This window comes from Diabrotica virgifera, chromosome 7 (assembly GCF_917563875.1).
Source record: "Diabrotica virgifera virgifera chromosome 7, PGI_DIABVI_V3a".
In the NCBI taxonomy this organism is placed as follows: Eukaryota; Metazoa; Arthropoda; class Insecta; order Coleoptera; family Chrysomelidae; genus Diabrotica; species Diabrotica virgifera.
In genome coordinates this window covers 89,241,525-89,252,474 of record NC_065449.1, presented here as the reverse complement: position 1 = coordinate 89,252,474, position 10,950 = coordinate 89,241,525, and the positions used below count along the sequence as shown (strand labels likewise).

General features: G+C 32.6%; 2 long non-coding RNA genes across 2 annotated transcripts; both read right to left on the bottom strand.

Annotated features, from left to right (window-relative positions):
• Positions 1 to 5,078: 5,078 nt before the first annotated feature.
• On the bottom strand, positions 5,079 to 7,095 carry LOC126888094 (uncharacterized). Its single transcript, XR_007699384.1, has 2 exons — positions 6,895 to 7,095; positions 5,079 to 6,264 (listed from the first exon to the last, which is right to left on the bottom strand). It is a non-coding gene; the product is annotated as an uncharacterized LOC126888094 (long non-coding RNA).
• A 571-nt stretch (positions 7,096 to 7,666) lies between these two features.
• Positions 7,667 to 9,453, bottom strand: LOC126888092 (uncharacterized). Its single transcript, XR_007699382.1, has 3 exons — positions 9,188 to 9,453; positions 8,696 to 9,100; positions 7,667 to 7,986 (listed from the first exon to the last, which is right to left on the bottom strand). It is a non-coding gene; the product is annotated as an uncharacterized LOC126888092 (long non-coding RNA).
• Positions 9,454 to 10,950: the final 1,497 nt, after the last annotated feature.

The window sequence follows — 10,950 nt, the reverse complement described above, 5'->3', positions numbered from 1 at the left end:
TGCATCCTACGAAAAAACTTGTAGAAATATTTTTTACTTAAAATGGCCCAAAAAATACAAAATATTGTTTTGTTTTGCCAAAAATCGCTGTTATTTGATTCCTCAAGTTCTTGGTCTATAACAATCTTATCGACATCCGGATCAACTGTTACCCAAAAAATTCGTGTTCTACGGGTCAAAATACATAAAAAAAACTTGAGTAAGTCCATCTGAATTAACGAGGCCGTTGTACCCCCCCTGGCGACAGGACTATACTAACAGCATTAGTAATTAATAATGTTGATTCATAATAATTGAAGTGCATCATTAATAGTAAAAAAGAAAATGATAAGCTCGTATATAAGCGTACTAAAAAAATAATTAACCTAATGATTCATAAATTGGAAGTCATCTAACAACCATGCCAAAAGATAAAAATGGAGATATGTACCTGCTCTATCTGGTGAATAAAATATTAAACTAAAATACTGAATCTTAATAAGGATCGAGCTAAAGAAAAATAGAGGAAGAAGTTAGCTCAAACAACCCTATAAAGTAAATCTTCTTCCGAAGATGATGAATCAACCTCATCCATGGTGTTATCAGGCAGTAAATCCTTTATGTGAAATTGTCCAATTCGTTTGTTAGTCGAATTGTCCTTCAATTCATATACTAACGGAGATATTACCTTTACGACCGTACAGGGAATATATTTCTGGCAAAATTTTGCTGTAATAGCATCACCCTTATTGGACTTCACAAAGTTTCGCTTCAACACTCTATCTCCAATGAAGAATCGCAGATCTCTTTTTCTCAAATTATACTGCTGCTGGTTCCTTAAATAGGAAGTTTTTAACTTCTTCCGAATGTCAGAAAAAATTTGAGGTAGAGTCTGGAGATCATCTAGGCGATGAAGGTTATCGGATATCTGAGGGAGATTTGTGGAAGTGTCTGAAATTGCACCAAAATAGTCACCAGATAAAGCAACATTTCTACCAAAATTGAGATATGCAGGAGAACATTGGGTAACCTCATGGACAGAGGTCCTTATTGCTTGAGCTATGGAATGGATATATTGATCCCAAGCTCTGTGATCTGGGAATGTATAGGACCTTAGGGCTGTGACAATACTGCGATTCACTCTCTCAGTATGATTGGCTTGAGGATGGTAGGCAGCATTATAAAAGGTCTTCTGAACCTTATATTTAGTTAGAAGGTCTTTAAAAGCCTTTGACACAAACTGAGGACCATTGTCACATGACACAATTTGGGGAACACCAAACAGCAAAAAGACTTGTTCCTCTAAATATTTCAGAATGGCTGGAGTTGTGGCCTGACGAAGAGGACAAACTACAGGAAATTTGGTGAAATAATCCACAACTACCAAGCAGTAAGTATTACCCTTATAACTACGAGGATAGGGTCCAATGAGATCCAACGAGATCATCTGCCAAGGAAAATTAATGTTCCTAAAGGAACCCATGAGTCCAGCTTGTGGTAAATTACTGGGTTTACAAGTCGCACAAACTAAACACTTAGAAATATACTTTTTGATAGACTTGCGCATGCCAGGCCAATAATATAATTCGGCAATACGATGAAAAGTTTTATAAAAACCAAAATGTCCAGCAGTAACTTCATCATGAAACATACGTAATATGTTCTCCCTATTTGGCGTAGGTACAACTATTTTCCAATCTCACATATTGGATAAGGCCTCTATAGGACTTAAGATATGTTTGTACAGTATATTGTTCTCTACCTTAAAATCAGGATAATTTTGTGGGTCTTGAGTAACCCTATCAATCATATTCTGATACCACTCGTCAGGAGTTAAGGTGGACAAATCGAATACATTAAGGTCATGGACACGGGAAAGAGCATCAGCAACCACTACACCGTTGGCCTTTCGATGAACAATTTTATATGAATAGGCAGCCAGTTCGCATATCCATCGGAAAAGTCTCTGAGATGGGTTTTTCATACTATGAAGCCATACCAAGGAACCATGGTCCGTAATTATAGTGAAATTACGACCCTCTAAATAATAACGGAATGCTTCTAACCCATGTATGATAGCTAAGAGTTCTTTCTCCGTGGTGGAATAGTTTTTCTGTGCCTTATTCAATTTCTTACTCGTGTAAGCTATGAGATGTTCCGAGCCATCTTTCAACTGGAACAATACGCCACCAGAAGCAGTATTAGAGCAATCAGTCATCAAATAAAAATGCTCATTAAAATTAGGTGACATCATGACTGGTGCGCTAGTTAAAGCATCTCTAACGCGCCTAAAAGCTTCATCGGCCTCAGGAGTCCAAGTAATGGTCTGCCGCTTTTTCCTGTTCTTCAAAAGATCAATAAGAGGTGACAACAAGGTAGAGTATGAAGGTACAAACCGGCGATAATATCCACACATTCCCAATATCCTACGGACTTGGGTGGTGGTCTTAGGTATAGGAAAATTCTTAATAGCAACTATTTTCTCAGGATCAGTCCTTAGACCCTGATTATCAACAACATAACCCAAAAACTTAAGACTAGGACGACAAAATTGACACTTATCCAAATTAATCGTTAGATTAGCTTCCTTAAGACGTAAAAACAATTTATCTAAAATTTCCATATGAAGGGAAAAATCAGGAGTGACTACTAAAATATCGTCCAAATAATAGAAAACATAGGGCTCTAACTGTGGACCAATGACTAAATCCATCAGACGACACATTGTCTGAGGAGCAGAAACAAGACCGAAAGGCATGGTGACAAACTGGAATAATCCTTTACCACTGACAGCGAAAGCAGTATATTTCTTGCTCTCTTCACTCAATGGGATCTGTAAAAAGGCCTTAGACAAATCAATCGAAGAGATGTATTTGGCATTCTGAAGTTTGCTCAAAATCACGTCGATTCGGGGAATTGGATAAGCATCCCTGTTAGTGGTGATACTGTTTAGTTTTCGACCATCAAAGCAGATCCTGAAGGATCCATCCTTCTTCTTCGTTAACCAGAGCGGGGAACAGTAGGACGACGTTGAATGTTCTATGATATTTAAAGCAAGCATCGAATCTACTTCTTTTTCTAAATCTGCCTGCCAGGCTTGAGGTATGGGATACTGATATAATCTGAAAGGAGTAGGATTTCCCACCTCAATAGTGTGAGATATTAATGAAGTACGACCTAGTTTGTCATTTGAAGGAATAGTAGTAAACTGAGAGATCATATTCTCCAATTGCCTTTGTTCAGAACTAGATAAACTGGAAAAATCATGAATAGCACTAAGGGTAGACAGATTAAATTCAGATATGGAAAAAGAAAAATCAGAACAACTTAAGGTGCTATTAAAAGCATTGAAGAAGTCCATACCTAAAATTATAGAATTCTGTACAGAAGGAATAACATAAAATGTAATTTGCCTACATAAATTTGCCACTGTAATTTCAATTTGGAGTTTGCCTGTAATAGACTGAACTGTACCATCTGCTGTAGATACTTGCAAGGATGAAATGGGCATAATGGGGATATTAGCATTTTTCAATAAATTTAACGAATGTGCTCCTATCAACGAAATGTTAGAGCCACTATCTAATAAAGCTAAACACGATTGTCCTAAAATTTGAATAGGTAAATATGGCCTATTATCATTTTGTTTCCTAACCAATAAAGAATTAATATCTAAATCTAAAGTATTTGGTTGGCTACAGCCATTATATGGAACTACTTCACTATCAAACTCATTATTATAATTAACACTACTAATTAAAGAAGAATTTGTGGCTTTGCAACCCTGTGAATCATGCGCGTTCAACGTATCATGACTAAAAGTTAATTTCTGGACTGATTTTGATTTGTGGTGTGTGCTTGTTTCCTGAACGATGCTTTCTTCCCTTTCCGATTGGAAGATGGGTTTGAGTTGCTGGGTGTGCTTGGGCCAGCAATCTCGTTTTCTGATGGGGTTTGATTCCCTGATTGGGAGGTGGGCGGAGAAACGCTCAGGGGACGGACCTCCGACATTTCGTTTCCCGAACACTTGAAACAATTTCTTTTGAGGGTATTTTCCCTACCACAACCGTGGCAGAAAATACGAGTTTGAGGGATATCACAATCATTGAACTTATGATTAGACTGGTGACAATTCCAGCAAACAACGGAACTAAAAACAGAAACATTACGTTCAGGGCCCTTATTTTGCCAAGAACGTTGTCTAAAGGAAGTTGGCTGAGAAGAAAAATTAGAAGAGGGTCGAGATGTGAACGGAGGCTGAGAAGACCAGGATAACGTTTCCTCCAAACGTCTGCACTTTACAGTGAGGTCATCAATACTCTGGATGTCCATAAGAGCTAACTGTTGATGGTAAAAAGGCAATAAACATTTTAAGATGATTTTTATTTTGGACAAATCAGATAAAGGAGTGTCTAAACGGCTACACATGCCTAAAATAGTGTTAATGAACATAGTGACAGACTCCCCTGGCTTCTGCTTACGGTTTTTGATTTCATCCAAGAGATCATCCTGGTATGAGTAAGGAAGAAAATCTGACTTCAACTTGCGAACCAGATCAGACCAACAAGATAAATTACCTCTATTATTTGGCGCCCCACGCATTGGCGCCCCACGTTGGGCGCCAATGTAACAAAAATACTACTTTGCGGTAGTATTTGTTGAACTAAAATGATAAGAAGAAATGAGTGAAGGAAAGTGGAAAGATGTAGAATTGAAGAGAAGGGGATAACAGTATAGAAGAAGTATGGAGAGACAGAGGCAAACTAAATAGAATTGGCTAGCAAGAGATACAAGAGAACAACTTGACACTCAAGGATGGATACGGCTCGTTTGCATGCCTGTCGAAGAACAGTAGATCAAAGTAGAGAGTGATGATAACTAAGAAGGGAAATATTAAGAGAAGAATATATGCTCAGAAAATATATTAAATAAATATAATAATATAATAAAAATAGAAGAATATAAGAGATAAATACAATAGACTGAATTATGGGCGCCAGAAGTTTGGATAGACCAAACTTCCAGGTATCTTACACTGCTGTTAAATATTAAATATAATAAATTATTAAATTCAAAAATGGGAAAAAAAATAATTGGTATACAAAAACAAATAAATATTTATTAAATATAACTACTTAGATTTTTGACAACCTCTGAGTTAGAAAAATACAAATTATGTAACTATAAAATGACAATGGGAAATAATTACCTATCTAAGTATAAATATAATTACCTATTAAATTAGTATTGGAGTAGCTTTTCTAGGAAGCGTACCCCCAACTTACATATACTAGGTTAAATAACAACCTTCACCAAATAATTGTACGATTAAAATACGTACATCAACGCTAAACTACAAACAAATGAACAATAATATAAACTCTCAAAGAGTTAAATAGGCACCAGCCTCCTTAATGTGAATCTACGGTCTACTTGATATATAAAAATCAGTTGCTTCGACGCGTAGTCACTAAAAATTTATCACAAGTAAAATGGATAGCTATTCAAAGGGAATAGCGTCCAGGGATATAATTAAAAGTTAAATAAATGAATTTAAGTAAAAAGTTAAGCAAATAAGTTTAATTAATTAGAATGATTGGCTAAAGTACGTTAAAGTTATATAAGTTAATAAATTAGCAATAAAGAGTAAAATATATAAATTTAAATTGATAAGTGGAGACTAGCAAGGTTAGTAACAAAAGAAATATAAAGTTAATTAAATAAATAAATGGTACAAGTAAATTTCAGGTAATATAATACAAAGGTAAAGAGAATCTCATATGAGGGAAAAGATGATCTGAGCTCAAACCTCCTTGACCAGAGAGTTTACTGGTTTGGGAAACACTATCAAAAATTATAGATATAATAATATGAAAAAAACATGCAACCTTAATCTTGAAACAAAAATATGTGTGATTAGACTATAAAACTTAGTTTGAACTAAATGTCCTGATTATTACACAAAAATATTAACGTGTTGTGATGGTAGAGTAATAATCACTTGCAAATAAGTACCAAGTGTCCCCAAAACAAACCCTATATTATGGTTCCCAAAAGTGTCCTTGTTATGGATACCAAAATCCCTGGTAGTAGAATTAGCACAGGGATGGTGCTAGCTTGTACCAATTATTCAAGGTGCCCTTCGGGGCGAAGTGCAGAATTCAACGCTACGTGGGAGGAGATTCTCCAGGCTGGTCTCCAAGTGACCTGGCTTGGCCTAGAACGGTTGCTCCCGGTTGTTAGGGGAGCTGATGGACTGGTTACTTTATAATTTCACCCAAACGGCTAAAACAAACATTTCCCGTTTTACTTTCAATGTAAAATCTCCGGAAAGGCAAAAAGAGAAAAAAAAAAAAGAAAAAGAAATGAGATATCTTTTTGTAGAATGCACAACAAAAAAGATCATTAGTAAAAACAGTGATGGATTTGACCTTGATTCACACTACGGACACAATAATTTGGAATTTAACTTTAAATTCAATATTTAATACAGAATATGATTTGTATCTGAAAGCAATATTTCTATAAAGGGTATTTTTTATTAATAAAAATGATATGGGATAATGTAATATGTTGTAAAATTTAGGAAAAATGATGGGAACGAAATTTAAGGTGGCTAAAATGCACGCAATTTAGTAGACTTTAGATAATAATGAATGTAATCTGTAAAATTTGAATTGAATTTTATGAGGTTAGCATAACCCCACAAATTAAATAGATACAGGATATGTGACAAGATAATCCTTCATCTGAGTGTATATTTTCGAACCATGGATAGAATTAAAGATACTAAATTCAAATAACAACTTTGGTTCATAAATGTACAGAAATAAATTCGATAGGAATTTAATATGACACGATGGCGGCCGTATTCGTTCTTTTTTTCTCAAACCTTTTAAAAGTAAAAAAAATTACCAGATGGTGTGACTTCAATTTCTACGGGATCTTCCAAACTTTGTCTCCTAGCTCTTCCAAACAACAACGCTATTAATTTTTCCACTAAATACTTATAGGAGCTTGAAACTCCGTATTAAAATTCCCGTAATTTCCGATCAACCATCTGCCGTTCCGTTCTAGCTAACCAAGCGAAGTGTCAATTATTTCCCGTCGTTAGACGAGGAGCCTCACAGAACAAACTTACATGACAGCGAATGGTGTCTAATACCAACTCAAGAACTCGTGCCAACTACTAGTTAAGTATGACGTCAGTCAAAGATTTATTTTAATTAGATCTTATTGATTTTGAGTATAACTTAATGACAAACCGTTATTAAATTTTAAATAAAATAACTATAAAGATAATTAGAAATTAACGGAATGTTATACTCTACTTTTCCTTATTTATCTTTATTAATGACATCACTAATTTAAAAATCGATGGAAAAATCTTTCTTTTTGCTGATGATACCAGTATCACTTGGAGCAACTCAAATATTGCAACTTTTCATGCTACTATAACTTCTGATCTACTGTCATGATTTTAAATAGTTATTATGATTTTTTAAGATACTCAAACCATAGAATAGTTAAAAATAATAGATAATTTAGTAATTTTAATAAAGCCCAAAGTATATGGATAATTTTTTATTATTGCCACTTTTGAGGGGTATCGTTGATTGGAAGGTTGAGAAGAATGAGAATTATAAAAAGAACTAAAGTTAGGAGAGCACTTAGTAATAATTAAATAGTTATAAGATGGTTTTATTTAAGTGTATAAAGGTAGAATTACATAAGAAATCAAAATAGGTAATCCTATATCAAAGATGATATTTCAATGACATATAAATTAGAAATTAGTAAATAGAATATATAATAATTTGAATTTTGAGTTTTACCTGAGAATTACTTCTATTTTTATCATACAATAGCCTTATTTGTTCGTAAGAATCATCAAAAGGTTCCATGTTTCCAAAAGTCACTTCGAAAGGAACTTCGTTAAGGTGATACGTCTTGCATCATTTAGCTGCATGTATAGATTTGTGAAATTATGTTGAAATAGACATTAATCTAAAATTTGAGAACAATAGTTAGTTCAATATTAATAGTTTTAGTATAAATTTTAAAGAAAAATGTGGAAAATAGTTCAATAGAATAATAGCTTTGACAAGTGTCGAAAGTATAGGTCAAATTAACGTATAAGAATGATATTTTGAGGAAATGGCTTATGCATATTCAATTGCTGATTTATTTTGTGTAAATTGAAAGTTATTTCAATCCTTTGTATGTAGTAATTGTGTAAATATTTGAATTTTAATATGTGAGTGTAAGTGATAAAGAAACTAAAAATGAAGTGTCGGACGTTGAAATGAACCCTAATAGAACTTTAATAAGGGCACCTAGCAAGAAGGAAATTATATCAAAATGAACTAGAAAGTTTAATCTATTCAAATCCCAGATTAGATTATACCCAAAGATTAGGATAGAATCACAATTTGGGTTCATATTTCCAAAATTTTCATCAAAATTATTATTTTGATGAAATGTCAAATTTATTGGAATTTTTTGATTGGTGAATTCAAATTTTCATAGCAAGGATTGTTATTAATAATTAATTTCCATTGGCTGTGAAGGGACGCCAAGCCAAAAGGAATCCATTTTAGAGAGACTTCTGCAGGCTTTTGAACAAGCAACACCTGTTTATAAGGAGCTCCGCAATTTTTGAGAAAAATGCGGTAAATCGTAAAAATTTTAAATTAAAAACTTTTATTATACTAACCTGTATAAATAATCTTCATGGTGAAGAAAAAATTTTCAAAAATGACCCTCAACTTTATAAGAAAAGTGAAAAAGTATTGTGATGCGGGTATCTACCAGATTTAGAACATTGTTCCAGTGAAATAGAAGGAGTTGGTTTCGTCTTGGATCCGAAGAGACTTCATAGCAGTTTGGTTTATCTTCATATTACATCGTGAAAGGTTGTACTGAACAGTTTATATTTTTAATTGATCATGATCTAAAGTTCAATGTTTTTCATTTTCTAGCTTTAATATAACAAATTTTGAATATTCAAGATAATTTTGGGTTATCTTCGACTTAAATTTTTGTCAAATACTTTTATTTTTTTTTATATAGTTAAATTCATTGCATCATATTTCTTCCTTCAGACTTTCGACTAGATAACCTAAAATAAATAATTTAGCGTTAGATAGATCAGCAAATATTTCAAGTTGATATCATATTGATCTGATCTATATTATTGTATAATTACCTTGTATTTTTGATGTTGCATAACAAAGCCTTTATTTTCAATATATTTCCAAATTCGTGTACAATATTCGACAGTCTTTTGTTATTTATCAACCATTTCATATAGCTGTATTTTTGTGTCGTTTGTTTAGTTGATATTTCAGAAATCTTTTCTCACACCTCCACAGATAGGAGATCTCATGCAGAATTCACTTTATAACTGAGCTAGTAAGGTAAGTGATTAATAGATGGCGCCGGGCAAAATCAATATTAAAATCAATTATTAAATCAGTATATATTTAAAAAAATTCTATAATTAAATTAATATTATAATAAATAAAAATAATTCTATAATAAAAAAATATAATAAAAATATAAATAAATTAAATAATTAAATAAAATAATATAATTAATAATAAAAATTTTAAATAAATAATAATAAAATAAATAAATAAAAAAAAAAAAAATAACTTCTATAATAATTGGCCCCACGAAATATATAATAATCGGCGCAACCAACGTGGAACGATAAGATAAATATAGGGCAAAATAGTCACATATTAAATAATCAATATTAAAATTTTGAGTCTGATATATTTTACAAAATGGCAGATGGACGTAGATCTGTTTCGAAGACGACAAAGGAAGAAGAGGAACAGAAACAAGAAAAGTCTGACCTTGAAAAATTCATGGAGTTAATATTAACAAAAATAGAAGAAAATAATAATAAAATAGAAAGAAAATTAATTCACTTAGATGAAAACAACAAGAAAATGGGAAATAAATTAGAGGGAAATAGTAAATCATTAGAAGAAAAATTAGTAGAAAATAGTCAAAAAGTAGAACAAAAATTAGAAGAAAATAGTCAAAGGGTAGAAGAAAAATTAGAAGAAAATAGTCAAAAGATGGAAGACAAGTTAGAAGAAAATAACAGAAAAGCAGAAGAAAATAGTCAGAGGTTGGAAAAGAAACTTGAAGAGAACATTAAAAGAATAGAAGAACAAATGGAACAGAGAATAAATAAGAGTATTGGAGAAGTGAAAATGTTGTACGGAGAGATCATGAATAAACATGAAAATTTAGAAACTAAATTAACTGTTGAAAATCAAGAGATTAAAACACAGATACAACAGCATAAAGAAAGAATAAATATAGTAGAAGAAGATATAGAAAAGGAAGCAGAGTGGACGAACAGAAGATTCATCATGGTAGATGAAAACATAAATCAAATCAAGAAAGATCAGAAAACATCCAAGGAAAAGGAGGATCAATTGGAGAATAAATTAAATTTTGAAGTAAAAGAAGTTAAACAAGAGATAGAAAAGATGGAGAAGAAGATTAGGAATACAACAAAAGGAACAATAGTCCATACTATAGAAACATCGGAGAACAGAATTTATTTTAATGGGGACTATAAATCTCAACATCCAGTACCATTTATTCGTATACTCACAACCAAATATTTGCAATACAATGACTTTGACGAATTTCGTGAAGTCATTAGAAATCAGCTGAAGGGTGAAGCGTTGATTTGGTATACGAATGTGGAGAATGAGATCCAAGATTTTGATGGTTTTAAAGTGAAGTTTTTGGAATTTTTCTGGGGACAGTCCAGACAACAAGTTGTGAGAGCAGAATTGTTTGGAGGAAGATATAACTCCAACTCTAGAACAAGCATGCATCTGTATGCTATGAGATTATATAGTGCTGCCCAGTATCTGGATGGAAAACTCACAGAGAAGGAACTGGTGAACCACATAATAGTCCATTTTGAAAGTCAGATAG